General features: G+C 44.3%; 1 protein-coding gene across 2 annotated transcripts in view; it reads left to right on the top strand.

Annotated features, from left to right (window-relative positions):
• The first annotated feature begins 402 nt into the window (after window positions 1-402).
• Window positions 403-16,966, top strand: part of LOC118291471 (cadherin-18) — a 74,979-nt gene continuing 58,415 nt past the window's right edge. Inside the window, exon 1 of one of the 2 annotated variants that reach the window (XM_035619758.2) lies at window positions 403-635. The gene's annotated coding sequence lies outside the window, so the exon portion shown is untranslated. Of the gene's footprint in view, window positions 683-16,966 lie in introns of both variants that reach the window. The other variant, XM_035619759.2, reaches the window with a different exon arrangement.

The following is a 16,966-nucleotide window of genomic DNA, read 5'->3' as shown; positions in this document are numbered from 1 at the left end:
ACATATTGCTCCCTGATCACTATCTTATATAATCACGTGTTAACAGAGAAAGACAGGAGCAGGGGAGGAGGAGGAGGAGGAGAGGGAGAGGGAGATAATGGAGAGGAGGGGTGGAGGGATGGGGGGGGTGGGTGCACAGGGAGGCCGGTCCGAAGCCTGGGAGCCGAGGATTGATCTGAGAACCGGCCAATCCGCTGCCTCCGTCGGGCCTGAGCCGCCGCAGTAGCCGGGCAGGATTGGAGGAGAGGAGGATGCTGCTGAAAGTGTCGGCGGAGAGATCCGCGCACACGCACCGGGGCTCGGCTCGGCTCGGCCTGTCGATCCGCGCGCGCACACGGGGGGGAGGAAGCGAGGTGGTGGTGGTGGTGGTGTTGGTGGTGGTGGGGGCGGGGGGGGGGGGGGGGGGGGGGGGGGGGGGGGTGAGTGAGTATCGGCTCTTCGGCAGCGCCGCGCAGTCCAGCTCAGCCCCGGAGAGGATGACAGCGGCTGGGAGAGGAAACTGAAACGAGAGAGATGGAACTATAGGAGGGAGAGGAGAGGATGATGATGAGGAGGAGGAACAAAGTCCAACATATGTGCGTCTTTCCAGCCGCTGATCAACAGTCACGTCCGTTCACGGCGGTGCACGAGGACAGGTGAGACGAGACAAGTTAGTTCTCGCTCGGCTTTGCGCATCGCGCGCGTAAGTTCTTTTTCTCTTCTTCTTCATTTTGTACCTGTGCGTGTGCGCGGGCTTGTGCGCGTGTGGCTCGTCTGCGCCTGCCGCCGAGTTGTGTGTTTGACACAACTGGTACAGGAGTCTTGTGCGCGTGAGCGGGGCGCGTGCAAGGGGCGAGTTGGGTTGTGTGCGCGTAAAAATTGGCGGAAAGACACACAGACACGAGAGGAGGCGAAGTGGAAGTGCGCGCACGTTCTCTCTCTCATTTTTAAAAATGTATATTTATGTTTTTATTTGGCCATAACGAGCGCATTTGGCACCGGCGCGCCTCCCTCCGCCTCGTCTCCCGGGGGGTATGTCGTGGCTCTCCTGCGCCCCGATGGAGTTTTCAACGAACGGGCAGGTTTCTGCACCGGGAGTGGGAGTTGGAGGCTCTATATACATCCGATCCCTCTCTGCTGCGTGTGTGTGTGTGTGTGTGCGTGCGTGTGTGTGCCGCACCAAGTGTAAAAGCCACAGACTGAAATTTACGCGCACTGCAGGAAACAAGAGTCCACGCACTGACTGCAGCCCTTCCCCATCGCAGCTCCAAATCTAAAACAAAAAACCCAACACATAGGCGCAGTTTTCATTGGAGTGAAAGACTCATTCATTTCATTCCCTGAAATGCTTTGACAGTGTGTGTGTGTGTGTGTGTGTGTGTGGTTGTGCGCGCGAGCGCAGAGATGCGTTGTGCCAAGTGCCAGATGCTCAGCTGTCCCTGTTAATGTTGCTGTGATTGGCTTCTGGTGAGCACAAGGGGAGAACTGTGGAGCTGTCAGTCTCAACAAGCGTTGCATTTTTTTTTCTGCAAGGTGATGGCCTCTCCTGATGTGTTTGCAAAATGTTTTAAGAGAAAGATGTCAAGTGTCGTGTGATTCAGTGGCATGTTGTCGGGCTACAGTGCGTTGAAGAAAAGCTGTTATGTTGCTGAACATTAGACGGTGTGGCTCTGCTACAGGATTATGGTGAACTGTACGGGGCCTCTGGTTATCGATGCAGACGACATGTAAACATTATTCGACATGCATGATCGGAAAAGCTGTGCCGAGGGATACGTTTTGATGTTTTCCCCGTTTAATTGGGGCCTGGGGACGTTGTGGAGTCGTCCATATAACATTCCCTCGGTTTAAACCAGTGGACAGGATGAGGCAACTACAACGGTTATCTCCATCTATCAGTCGATCTGTCATATTTATCTCATGATTGGTGAATTACATGTCCGCCACAATGTTCCCCAAAATCCATTTATCGAGGGGGAAAATCCATCTTCACGTGAGAAGCTTTGAATAAGCAAACGTTTGGTATTTCTCTTCGATTTAAACAATCCATCAGCTGTCGCATGAACGGTATAATTTAGTTACAGCACCAGACTGGAGAGCATGAGGACTTTAATTGACATACAATTATGTAAGATGCATAACAGACCTGCATGAAAATGCTCTGAAGGCTTCATCAGCCTCATTGGTCCCCCTGCTGGAAACCCATCACGTCAACTCTTAAAAGTGGGAAATGATTCCCACTTACAAGCCATTAGCAGTCACTTTTACCCATCGTTAATGTACAAGGATGGAGAATCACATGATTACTGAACCTAAACTTTCCATTTCAATCCTCGCAACTACTTAAAGCCAGTTGAATGTCACAACTTAGGCCTGTCACGATAATTACGTGATCGACTTTTCATCAATACAAGCTGAATCGTGTTGGACTGGCATACGCAACAAGCAAGCTCACGTGATTCAGTCTCCTAAAAATGGTCTTAAAATGAGGGTAATATTTTTTATCGCATTTAATTCTGGGACAATATATCGTGCAACAAAAAGTAGTTATCGTGACAGGCCTTTTTTGACTAGCAGCGCCTCCGTGGACGTTGTTACAGCAGGAAGAGTTCCAAAAGAAACCCAATAGTTGAAGGTGCAAGAACTTGATTGTTCTGGTTATAAGATTTAAAATTTGACAAGTGGAATAGTCTGGAATAGCTTATTTGAACAGTTTTTGCTAAAGGCCTTCGGCCTTTGGCCTGAGTCAGTCTCACCCAAAGAGAAAACGACACATGCTTGATGAATTGGGAACGATTAATCGTCTGGGTAATCCCCTGGTCAGATTGTTTAGGCCAAACAATTATAATTAGATTTGCTACAAACTCGGATCAATTAAAAGACAAAATGATTTCACCTATGGGAAGTTTTTTCACTTCCTGTTCCTTCTTGCATCAGTGACTTGTCGACTTTCCCTTCGACCAACGACGTGGAGTTCGGTGCCCCCAACATAAACGCAGAAGCCTGGCAGGGATCCAGAGTGAACCTGCAGATGTTCTGGAAAGGCACAAAGACGAGGCTCCGCAAGCCTTTCAGAGGCGCTCTGTGATATAATGGTATGCGTGTTTGTCCAGGGCCGGTGGATGTTTTCCCGTTTGAAAAGGGCACCGAGCTAATTACACCCTTATTAATCTCAATAAAGAGAAACATTCAGGGGGGGAAAAACGGTCCGTTTCACTTACAGGCGCCAGTGTGTGAGCGTCAGTGGACGACGCAGACGACCACAGCAAGTGCATGAAAGGCCAAACTGTTCATATGCTGATCAGTGGAATCCCTGATTTCGACACCAGTCACGCAAACCCTATATGCCCCCGAGTGTTGTGTCAACTCGACTGTGAAACACAGCGCAATGATCAGTCACTCGTCACAGCTCGCTTGGAGCTGAGCAGACGTGTCAAGCAAGTCATTCGTTTTGTCAGACCGGGCTACGTCGTAGACCACACATTGTTGTTGTGAAAAACTTACCACACTTCTCTTTGGATTCTGAAAGGCCAATTTTGGAATGGTTTCGACAGAGATGTTCCAATAGCAGTATCGGAAATACCTCAGATACTCAACTGCCAATTCACAATTGGCAAGTACGCAAATCTACGTATCCATCCGATGCCACGTTTTTAAAACAGGGCCCGACCAATATGAACCTTTCCCAGACATATCGGTATCAGCGCTTATGTTTACCGATATGAAATCTTTTGACAGTGCAGAATAAACAATGCAGGAAAATAAATGTGCATTTAAGTTTTACTAAAATAAATTATGTTTATTTTTTCATTTTAAGTTCTATATATTTGGTTGAAATTTGAGGGTTAAACTAAAATATCAAGCCTCAATTACATTTCTTTGGCGGAAAGGTTTGATAACTACATCTTGGGAACCATTGACAGATTAATATATATATATATATATATATATATATATATATATATCAGCCGCTGTATCAGTATCTCAAATCTTGTACTCCCTAATATCGACATCGGCCGGGCTTTTAAAGTGATGAGATAAAACTGCAATTTTCTTCTCCTGGAAGAAATAACTTCTTCTTTTTGGCCACTCCAAAAACAGCAGTTGTGCTCTACCGCCAATTACAAGCACTGTTGTTTTTTTTAAGCGGCAAAGATGAAGTGATTTCCTGTAGCGCGGCGTTAGCCAGAGCTCGAGAGATATCAGCAATTTGTGAATATTTCACACCAGAAAACCTTATTGTTGTTTTATACTGTTACTGTAAAATATACAGACCAAAACATATTTCATTTTCATAAGCTGTGGCTGCACTTTAACAGCTATATAAAGGATGTAATTGTTGTTTATTCCTAGATTTATTTTTTTGTGTTCTTTTTCAGTTATTCCTGTTAAACTACAACTTCTAGTTCTCTGTGTGCATCTGCCATCTTTGCAATGATAGCAAGCATCACTTCCACAGGGTTTGTAGCATACAGCTATTAGAATATGTTATATGAGTTATTATTCAAGTCCAGGTTTTGGAATCAGGTATCAGGAAAAAATTGTATGATTTACATCTCTAACTCCAGGGTGATGGCTGGCATAACGTATCACTAGCAGTCTAGACAGAACAGTGGGTTGTTGTCCCAACAGTGCCGTCAAAGGGCCATTCAAAAAGATAAATCATAGCTTTTCTTCCAAACATTAATAGTCTCTCCACAAAGAGCTGGTCATTCACCGGCCGTGTCTGCAGACCGAGACCGACAATTTAAGTTTTTGAAGACAGAATTACAGCTCTGAGTGAAAAGCCTCATCAGTGCCAATGCCGGCTATTTCTCCCAAAATCCAGGAAGCAGGTGAAGGTGAAATAATCCCCCGCTTCTCACGCAGCACAGGGGTTTTATTGTGTGGCGCTAACAGATGAACGATGCATCGAATTTTGTCGTTAAAATGTCTTATCAGACATGATGGGGACGTGCACACACACACACACACACACACACACACACACACACACACACACACACACCATTAAACATATAATTCAAAAAGAGAAAACCACTAGTGTGAGCTGATTGGCTGGTTATATGGTGTATAAACAGCACCCCCTTGTGAAAGTCAACTATTGATTGAAAAAAACAAAATCAATTCCAGAAGCCACAAAATCGTGTCTGAAAATGATTTGCTTTCCCACCGCCTTCGCGACAAAAAGAAACACAACCTCATCGGAAATTTTCTCACATCGCCACTTCAAACCACTGGCGTTGCTGCTCGTCTAATCTACAGCGGAACAACCCGTCGCTGACAACGTACGGCCGCCGGTGCCAGCGAGACGCAACAATCGGACCCTAGTCGCCACAAGTGCGTCCAGGAAGAAAAAGCATAGTTTCTCCCGCAGCGAAAAAAATTAATCTGCGTCTTGACATTTAAAATTGTAATATTCAATGTTAATGACATCTCTTATCATTTATGATATTCCCCTGCATGCACCTTTAATATTGTTTGTCCCATATGACCAGATAAACTGATTAACTGCATTAAATATTTTCTAGTGACATTCTAGTGTTTTTACATTGGTCTCGCTGTGGAACTTGTCTGCTATTGTATTTATTTGTTAACGTGACTATTTTTTGTTATTATCGCTGAAGTGTAGAGCTCCATCAGTCAACCGATTACTAAATTAATCCCCAACTATTTTAATAAGGAAGTAATAAAATTCTCTGATTTCAGCTTCTCAAATATGAATATTTTCTGGTTTCTTTGCTCCTCCGTGACAGTAAACGAAATATATTTGGTGTGTGGACAAAACTAAACATCATCTTGGGATTTGGGAAACACAATCAACATTTTTAACAATTTTACGACATTTTATGGACCAAACAACTAATCGGTTAATGAAGAGAATAATCGTTAGTTGCAGCCCTGCTGAAGTGTATCCGTCACCATCAGGTTCATCGCCATAGAAGAGGCGATCATTTTGTCAAGACTCCAAAAAGAAGCAATATTGTCTTTGAATGTGGACATTTCTTCCAACATCCAACGATTCCATACTCAGCACATTTTGCTATCTAGTCGCGCCATATGGCGAGGAAAGACGTTTGAAGGGCGTTTCTCTGAAAACGATAAACTGGAACCATTTCTTTTTACTCTCTTGGATTCTTTAAAAGACACAGCGTTGGGACTCGCACGCATTCTTCACAGATCCGAACGGGACGGCGCTTCACACCGTCTCCGAACGTGCTTTGGATCTGATTTGCGAATCCTATTTTTTTGTGTTTTTGGCTGTCCAGACTTTCAACAGAAATCAATCTGGGGACAATCTGGATATACCCCCTCTCTGACCAAAAAGAAAAAAGAACCGCTTGGAGCTGGCAGCCTGATCAAGGCCTTACACACCATATGGTCGCATTGATTTTGAACAGGCTGCCAGACAGACAGTAATGACACGTGGTGGAGAGCCACAGGGTGTTTCCCATGAGCTCATCAGCCAGGTAGGCGTCGTCGACGCGCATGGTTATCAATCTGGAACTGATGACACCTCGGGACGCGTTTCACCTGTCAAGAACTAAAGTGCACGGCGAGCTCATCAAACACCTACGGTCAAAAGCAATGTCCAATTTCCAATGCTGCACTTTTAACTCGCCGTCATGCGGCATACTTTGCCTTTTCCCGTGCTCACCGTGGGACACGGGAGCAGTCTGAATCACGGCGCTTGTTACTTTGCACTCTGGGTGTCTTCAGTATGGGCGAGAGAGCACCATTAGGATGATTCATCTGCTGCCCTCACTGGCAGTGACGAATGGGCGGCGAGGCATCCCCTCAAAGAACACCCAGCATTACGAAAAAAGAAAAAAGGGGGAGGTTTGTTCGAGGCCGGGCATTTTTTTTATGGAGACCGCAGCATTTCCTCCCCCGGCACATTTTGAATTCGGGGGGAGAAGACACGACGGATGATGGAGCGCGCCTCGTTAAAAACCCCCGTAAATGTCATGATTTTCCCCATGAATCGGTTAAAAACACAATGGTTTGGAATATTATTTATATTCCCCCCCCCCCCCCCCCCCCCCCCCCCCCCCAAAAGATACGTGTCATTTATGAGAAATAGATCGAGCTACACGTCGAACCTGGGAACATTACACTTCCCCAGACTCCTTGCGAGCCCTTGACGTGTGACGTAGCAGGAGGAAGAAGAAAAAAGAACAGTCTGTTACGTGAGAAGAGGGGAAAATGCTGCAGCAGTGGGATGTGGATATGAATATTCCTCATATCTGCTTATTTCTGGGAAGGAATGTCTTTGCGAGTCGTGAAAACGAAGCCATTTGATTGCCAATATGCTGCATGAATAGTTAATGCGCTATTAGGGGGAGCGGTTGGATTTCCCATGTCACATTTGTGTGAGTGTTTGCTCAGACTACTTTTTTTTTCTTCTTTTTTTTTTAAATAGCTCTTAAGGATGAACCGTCATTATGTAATCGCTGTGCGTTTCCTGCCCCGGGATCCTGGAGGCTGCCTCAGAGTATTTGAGTTTGTTCTCTGCTTTAAAAGCGCCGGGGCGGCGGCGGCGGTGGAGGAAGAGGAGGAGGAGGAGGAGGAGGAGGAGGAGATGCCTCGTGGTCACATTCGGGAGGCTGCAGCGTTCTTCAAGGAAGAAGCCTGTGTTTCATATTCACCTGGGCTCAGTGGTGTGTTGCACTGATAAAAAAAACAAACTTTGTACAGTCCTAACTGACTCATTAACAACTTTATAACATATTCATCCTCACATCCTTGTGACGTTCATGCCGGTTATCACATCTCGCTCCTTCTGCCACAGAGGTTGTGTGTGTGTGTGTGTGTGTGTGTGTGTGTGTGTGTGTGTGTGTGTGTGTGTGTGTGTGTGTGTGTGTGTGTGTGTGTGTGTGTGTGTGTGTGTGTGTGTGTGTGTGTGTGTGTGTGTGTGTGTGTGTTCTGTGGGCCTGTCAGATCTCCTCAGGCTTCACGTGCATCGCTGGAGATGTGGAAATGTGAGCGAGATGTTGATTGGACCATGCCAACGATTGGTATGAGTGATATGGGGGGCGAGGTTGGACGGGGGGGGGGGGGGGGGACCCAGCTGATTCACACGTCTGAGGTGGAGGAGAGGCGGGCTGCAGGAGGGGTGGGGGGCAAAAGGACGATGTCAATGCTGAGTTTTGTTAAAAATCAACAAGAGTTGACCTGATATATATATATATATATATATATATATATATATATATATATATATATATATATTCTTTTACCACTTTGGATTCGGAAACGCAGTTGGTACCAAAACTAGTGTCATGACCATGAACCATGAAGCTTAAATGACGCTCCTAGTGTTGTATTTGCATTAGGTGGTGGATCTATAGTATTTAACCAAGTGCTCAACTGTTCAACTTGGTGTTCTGTCGTAGACAAAAAAATGTTTGACCTTCTCAATGTTTGGTATCGTTATTTTCAGCACAACGCTGACCAGACTTTATATATATGAGCAGACAATAGATTTTTCATTTTGACATCAACAGACTGGACTCCGAGACACACACAAATTCCTGATTTTGTCCAGAGGGTCAAAAAACAGATGGATTTTCTTTTCAACTATACAACGGCAAACACTCAACACCATTAAGAGTTCATTTCCCTTTAATCTTTCATGATTCAGGTAGTTTTCCTCCCAATTTCCAGGTCTTATACTTTGAATAAGTTGCAACAGCACTTGTTTTCACAGATTTTCTGATTCGAAAAGTCATTTTCACAATTCAGCATTTGTGTAAATTCATTCTTAGGCAACAATTCACCGTTTCATGATAGTAAACTGAATATGTTGGGGATTTACAATGACTTTTCGAAGGCATTGGGAACTTGTGATTGGCGGATAAATGTCATTCATGATACTCTATTAGTCCAAACTAAGCACAGCACACCTACACACAAGAACGAACACGAGACAGAGTCAAACTACACAAAAGGATCTATCTACATCAGTGAGTCAGCCAGTCCTTCGCTGGCCAACAGAGTCCAATACCTCAGAGGCCACATATCATAAAGTCACATTTACAAGCGTATTTATAAGTTCATAAACAAGTCAAAGTGACCATATCTCGTGTTATGGCTGTTAACGGCTCCTGGAACACGGCCAGCCGCCATTCTATTACCGTTAGATCCAAACAGTCGTAGATGGGGAAATTTATCACAATATAATCGATGAATCAGGAAATGACTAGTAAATGAATTGACATGAAAGCAGTTGATTGCAGCACTGCTCAATTTCCAGTGGTGAAGGGTCCAACAAAACAGAAAAAAAGTGGATTCAGTGTTAACTTACTCTTTACATGAAAACTTACATGAAGCCCGCCTCTGCACAGGCACACGGAGCCAAAAAATAAAGTTTTGAATCTCATATCTCTGTTAGCAATCTGTTAAAATAATACAGTGGAATGATAACACAAATAAGAATAACATGACGTAACGATGGAGGAAAACCTCGGCTGGTGATTTTAGAGGGATTCGTGAGAGAATCCTAATCTCAGTTCGACGGGATTGAGAAAGTCGTGATTCTCACTTTTTTCTGGGGGGGTGGCGAGAAACACGGCCTCTCGAAAAAGATGAGTAGTTTTAGATTTTAAAGGTGTCTATCGATGTCAAAAAATCAAACAACGTGAGCGTGAAATCACGACTGGGCCGCCCACACAACATACTGCACTGTACTGTACATTCCTCTCACACTTTTCCCACGACTTGTCTCTCCACTTCGCCTCTGCCGCCTGCATCACCGGCTTGTTCTTAACTTGCACACTGAGGCGGCACATCCCCCCCCCCCCCCAGAATCCACCTCGTCTCTTCTGCCCTCGCTCCGTTCGGCACTTCGATCCCACCGGCATTAGAGGCTCGCCCAAGTGGTGCCGCGGTGATTAGTCTCTTCATTGATTAGTTGAAATTCATCAACAATTCATTTACCACTAATTCATCATTGCAGTCATTTATTAAGCCAAATGCGCTTCTTAAAAAATTGAGGATTTATTGCTCGTCTTGTTTTTCATTTAACGGCAAATTTAATTCATGTGTTTTTAGGGTGACAATTTTTTTTGTGGGCGAAACAAGTCCCCCAACCGGAATAACCATATAATGACATTTTTATATTATTACCATCACACTGATTTCCCCCAGACCCTAATATGAGGAAGCAAATAGGCCGTCTTGTATACGTTCAGACAAAAAGAAATTCTGAAACTGAAGTTACTCAGCAATATGTTTGATTAATGACTTTTTAAGTTGATAATAGAGCAAAAATGCCAACTATGACTGATTCCAGTAAATATTTTATATGTTTCCCCTAAATATGAGGGGAAAGAACTAATAGACCTTTTTGTATACGTTCATACAATTTTATTTATGAAAAAAAAAGTTTTGAAACTCCAATTACTCAACAATATGTTTGATAAATGACCTTTTAAGTGATGTGAGCAAAAAAGTCAAATATTTACTGATATTTCCAGTGAATATTTCATATCCTAATGAATGAAATATCAGCTGGTTTTCGCCTGTTACCCAGACAATCCTGACAATTTGCCTACTCTCGTACATTACATTGTATCGACCCTAACAACTAATCGATTACGTTGGGAAAGGACTCATCAATCGATAATGAATCATTACGAATTGGGCGGTCTTTACTTTTGAGGCGGCCCCCCTCCCTGGATGCTTTTTGCGGCAGCGCTGCGTTCAGAGTGGAGCGAGATGACGATGATGAAGATGATGGTGCAAGTTGAAAAACTTGTCCTTTTTTTCTCCCTTTCCTTCCTCCTGCAGTTGCCAGCAGATGGACGCTGTCCGCTCCGTGCTCGTATGATGAGAGCTCAATTCAGCCGTTAAAAACACACAACAGATGGGACATCTCTCCTTTTCCTCCACCCGGCGCTCGTCAAGCAGCCAAACAACATATAGTGGGGACGACGAGAGCGGCCGTGTTTTTCTAATTTGCAGCCGGAGGAAAACGAAAAAAAAAACGAGGATGAACTCCTCCTCGACAAATATAATTAAGGTCCTTTAACTCGGCACGCAAACACGAGGAGATGAACCCATCAGTGGCCCTTCGTCGTCTCGGAGAAGAACCTTTCGCCTCGGCAGAGCCGCGTTTTGGGGGTTTGTTGCGCTAATCAAAGCTGAGGGCGAAGACAGATGGCGTTTGGGAGGGTGGCGTGCTGGAAGGACAAGTTGCTGTTGACTTTGGGAGACGTTGTGGGAAGGGGGGGGGGGTGACTGACACACCAGCCTGCCCACACGACTCGGTGGGAGTCATTACTGCAATGGACCTAATTACCTTCAGGCCCTAATCTGTGTTTAAAAACCTGCTGCTTATTACTTTTAATTACCCACAAGTGTATTGGGAAAGAAAAACCAGAGAAGAAAATTGAACTACAAGGTTGGAGAGTTATGTCTGTTGTGTTTCTTTCCCTTCATGTGTGTGTGTCCATTGGAGAGACAGAGGGTTACAGTGTGGAGTGCAATTGTAATTTCGGTTTAGCTCTGTATTTTCTTGGACTCTTTGGCCTCGTAGACATTTTGTTTTGTCTGTAGCCCTAAAACAAAGTCATTTCTTTGCTCGCAAGGCAAGAAGAAAGAGATGATGATCCTCAGGTGTCTACTTGGCGAAAGGGGAAGTTGAGGGAATGCCGGGTCGTGATTGTTAGACGATCTTGAGGTTGTCTTCTGTCGACCGCCTTTGGGTTATGTCATTTAATAAAAGTGGTATTTCTGCAGGTGCTGGAATGTAGAGTTCATGTTGAGTTGGGGGGGGGGTAAACAGTCCCAAAATCAAAATGTAGTTCCTTTACTCTGTCATCCTCACCATCTATAGCTGACATGACGAAAACACCATTAAAATCTGGAGGAAATACATACTTATAACTTTGTTAACTGTCAAAATAACACGATTAAGATGAAATGGACAGGAGAAGGAGAAAACTTCTCACTCACTCTCACCCTCCGTCGTCTCAGAGTCTTTGTACTGAGGTCTTTGTGATTCGAGGCACAGACAGACGGACACAAGCCTCTTGCTCTATACTCAGATTAGATTCCATAGTTGTGATGTATGCACACTGCTGCCGTCCCAAGAAGCCTTATTAGAGTCTGTATTTCTTGCTATCCCCTTGTTTTTGGTCTGCTTAGTTCTTAGTCAGTAAAGTAAAAATAAAATGAAGCTGTCCACTGTTGGAACGGCAGCAAACGTCCGCTCTGCTCTCCTCACAGTTTAGAGGATGTAATTTCATATTTTCCCTCTTATTAATGATGTATCATATTCACCACCACTGTAGCCCATCAGCTATTAATCACAGTGTGAATTTTAATGAGCTGACCACCCCGGTCCTCGGATACACTTTGGTCAGTGTACAAGCCGTATTTACTGGGAATTCAAGGCTTAGATGATGTACTCACACATGCCCAGGGCAGTTAGCTAGCTAATAGAAAATGCCTCCCTCAGACTCAGAGGATAGTAGACCTACTCGGTTTCGATGAACTCGATGTAGTGATTGTTGCAGGACTTATTTGCGAGGTGCTGCCATCAAGCCGTAACCATAGAAATGGACGTAGTCACTGGGTCCGAGGAATTAAGCCAATGCGGAAAGTGCCTGTAGCCTGTCTTCTCTGGAACGACCAGTAGAGGGCGACTCACTGGTTGCTCAAGTCTATGAGAAAAGGACTGGTCCGTCCAAACGGTGCATGGTTGCAGGTGTAGGTTCGGCGTGACCGAGGGGATAGAAGTTTTGTACCAAAACTTTGTCGGGTCGAGTGATAGTAACTACGGTAACAGCGTGAAAAACATGAACTCCGTTGTCGTTTGCTAAGACATAGTTTGAGATACATGAATGAATACATGAGATTGATATATAAAATCTCACAAGAAGAACTCCGTTAGTCCCAAACACATTTCCCGAGCCCCGTGTTTCTGGCCTTGACAAAGGTTCTAACACCAGCAGACAATCCGTGATACTGCCGGACAGCTTACACCCATGAAAAGCTATTTTAACGTGGTCTTGTGGACAGAACCTTCATCACGTCAGCTGAAGGGGACGTTAACCTGACGAAACAAACCCCGAGAACAAAATATGGTACTGCCTAATTATGTATCTGGCAAAAACCTCACAGAGAGACCAGAGTTGGAAAAAGACAAAACTAAGACGAAAGACGACTAAGTCTTCCGAACCTCTGAATTCGCCGGCACCTCTCCGTCTCCAAACCTGTTTGTCTCCTTCAATTTCGTGAAAACCCTCGAGGGTGAGCCTCACGTTCAGAGGATTGCCCGGCTTGTGAAGCTGATCGCACCACAGCTGGGTCAAATCACCCGATAGTCTCCAGGCCGAAAAAAATTAAATAAATAAAAGTGCTTATTTATAGAAAAGTCACACATCCATCAAATGCAATTTGGCGGATCTGACGAAAGTGATGTTATCAATGTCAGTGAATTAAAAAAAACAGCATTTAGTCCCAAAGCACATATTATCAGCGGATATTTATGGACTATCCACGGATTATGAATAGGGCTGCAAGTAAGGATTTTTTTCATAATCGATCAATCTGTCGATTATTTCCTTGATCAATCGATCAGTTGTTTGGTTCATAAAATGGTGAAAAATGACGATTGTGTTCCCCAAACCCCCAAGATGATGTTTTGTTTTGTCCACACACCAAAAGATATTTGTTTACTGTCACAGAGGAGCGAGGAAACCAGAAAATATTCACATTTAAGAGGCTGAAAAAATTGAATTTTGAATTTTGAAATTATCAAAACACTTGGATTTTTCTCCTCTGCTGTCTCTTGTTTTGTTTTTTTTGTCTCCTGTACTTCTAATCTAATCCTCTTGTTTGCTCACCTCGGCTCGGGGAAACATCGCCCAGGACTTCGGGGCCTCGGATCCCGACCCCCGCAAACGGCTGCAAGATGTTTGTTCTTTGTTTTTTCGGGTGAAAAGTCAACAGACAGCTGTTTGTGCTTGACGATAGGCGGCGGCGGCGGCGGCGGCGGCGGCTCATCGATACGCGCATATTCTACTCTTCCTCAAAGATATGAAATGAACATTAAACATAGTTGGAAAGGGTTGAAGGATACGTTTGTCAGCTGAGCAGTGGGTGCTGGGGGAGAAATCCAGCAGTGATGAAGTGGAAGTCTCGAGTTACATGATTCATTTATTTTTATGAGAAAAGCAAAACAATGCAGGATTCTGTTACAGATTCTGAACCCAGCAAATGTCTGGAATTTTTGCCTAATCACCTTTTTTTTGCCAGCTGCCCAATCAATGAATACATGTCCAGATTTGTGAAGATGGGGTATCAAAAAGCGAAATCATAATTCAAATCCATAAGAATTTATACATGTAATCCTTATGTATTTTTTTACAGTGTATCTCTAAGTATTTCCTGATTCTCCCGGCCCGTCTGTTGACTCTGTCCCAAACCCAACTGGTTCCTGTCAAAGATTTCAAATCTTTGAAAACAGTTCACAAATGCATAACTTCATTTTCTTCAACTGCTGGGCACTGTAGTTTTTTAATAAACATAACTCAAACAGGAGAAAAAAAATATCGCAGTTGTTACTTAGTCTGGGACTTTTTCAATCAATGGATTAATTTACACGTTGAGTGCTCCGGTGTGTATGTCCTGCAGCTAAACAGTGGGGAAGTTGCACGGTGTGGCCCATTGTGTTTTTAATAGTTTGATGGACAAAATTAGGGGGGAAAAAAAAGGATCTCTGCACACTTACATCTATGTGATGTAGTGAGCTATATCACCTTGACTACACTACAGAAAAAACTAAAGTCATTTGTTGTTTTTGTCTTTTCATTTGATTATTTAAAAGAAACACATCAAATATCGTCAGCCGTATCCTCCGACCCCCCCCCCCCCAGACAAAAGGACAGTCAGGTTTTCTCATAATCAGACTATGAATTTAACCAGGACGTTAAGGTACGGCATTTAAAAAAAAAAACCCCAAATCAAACAGAATTTGCACGTGCATGTAAAAATAACGCGAGCCATCTTGTGCGCGTGCCCCCCAAAAAATCCCAGCGGCTGCCGCTGTGCATAAGCCGTCCTGTTAAACGCCTTGCGCATACATAAACACGCTGCAGGCAGAAGGCCGCTCAGAACGATATCATAAACATAAGACTGGGGGGGGGGGGGAAATATTTCCATTGACGGAGCCAGATGCTGTTGATTTCATGGCTCCCCGGAATGTGTTTTTTGCCGGGAATCAGCATGATAATCAGACAATTAGGAGTCTGATGGAGGGGAGCCCCGGGAGGCGAAAGTGAAACCACTGGAAAAGATATTCTCATTCCGACACGTCGCCTGATTCAACCTACAACATTTTATTCCTGCCGGAGCTTTTTACCGTGTTGGGGAATTTTGCGATACTAGTCAATCATAAAGACGATAAAAGAAGCCTTAGAATCCCTAAAACCCACTAGTAGTGTTTGCAGGGGCGTGCTGTCGTTTCCTCAGTTACATGGGGGGGGGGGAGTGTACCTGCACCTATGCAGATGATAATCTTTTCCCCCAGATTACGCGTGTTCGGTGTCGGGCGGAGTATTTATCCTCCCGCTGCTTTAATCCAAGTGGATGTGCAGCAGACTTCCGCTGCCTCTCTCTCTCTCTCTCTCTCTCTCTCTCTCTCTCTCACACAGCCCGAGAGCTCGCACTAGGTATTGTCCATTACAAACCCACTGCACTTAGTCGACATCGCCAACGAATGGAGTTGAGCTGCATAATTTGCATGTAGAGATAGAGATATATATATATATAAAACATGTGGATTAGTGAAGGGGGGCTTCTAAGCACATCTTAATCCATATATACATGTAAAAATATTTGTACAAAAATCTGCGATTATCCCTCAAAGTGAGCGACGGTCGTAAGTTGCATTAATGTCTGCTGCTGAGCTTCCTCCCTAATGTCGTCACACGCATTGTGCGAGATGGGAAGTGGCGTCGGCCCCTTCGAAGGCCGTCCGCCCCGTACATCCTATTAAGTGTCAAATACGTGTGTTTGTGTCGGCCCGAGCCGCCGGCGTTCTGCTGCGGCACGTCGGACCGACTCCACAACTGTTTGAGCATCGTATTTGCTTCCTTGTGCTTCAACTGCGTCGACAACCATAAGTTTACGAAGCGCTTGAACAGATTCATACGTCCTGCACGCCACCGATTGCATATAGCGTCACTGCTGTCCTAACCTCTACCTCTTCGCACCTTCACCATAACACGGTGTCACTTTTTCAACCATTTTTCTAACTCTGCACTTTGCCAAGAAAACTATTTATGTTCTTGTAATTGTAAAGAGAGAAGTGACAAAGACAAATGAGCCAGGCGTGACTGTGAAAACGTTCGTTCGGCAGCCGGCCGCGAGAAATGATGCATTTGATTTTTAAATTTATGGTTTAATTTTCTCTCCTCTCCTGAGATGCGACGACAGGTTTGCTGGGTGAGACCAGCTGGTCTTTGTCGCAGGTTATTCCGAACAAGTATTTTGTACTTTTGGTATAATATGTTGGTAGAGGTGATGCGTCTGGAGCCGTAGAAACGGAAGATGGAATTCATTTTTGGAAGATAAACTTCAAAACGAGTCAAAATGTTATATTTCTCTAAAGGCAAATCAAAGATTATTGTTGTTTATGCACCAGTGTAACTATGGACAGTACTGATGTCTGCTGTAACTCTGTGTCTGTACAGACAATGCAACACTTTAATAACAGAAACCACCGGCAACCTGGATCATATTTAGTTTTAAATCAAATATACATCGCTGCAACTGACGGTCCAATCAGATGCGGCTGTTCAACACAATTTCTCCCTTGTCTTTCATATTCACTACGAAGTGCTGCTTTATCGAACGGACAGATCATTCAAACAAGTTTTCGGCCCAATTTAGTAAACACGCCAAATGAATACGCAACGGGGCGACATGAGGCGGTGGAAGGAGTTTTTTATTTCACCCCGGAGAGCGTGACAACGTG

Source organism: Scophthalmus maximus, chromosome 21, assembly GCF_022379125.1.
Source record: "Scophthalmus maximus strain ysfricsl-2021 chromosome 21, ASM2237912v1, whole genome shotgun sequence".
Lineage (NCBI taxonomy): Eukaryota > Metazoa > Chordata > Actinopteri > Pleuronectiformes > Scophthalmidae > Scophthalmus > Scophthalmus maximus.
The sequence above is the reverse complement of the archived record's forward strand: the minus strand, read 5'-3'. Positions and strand labels throughout refer to the sequence as shown.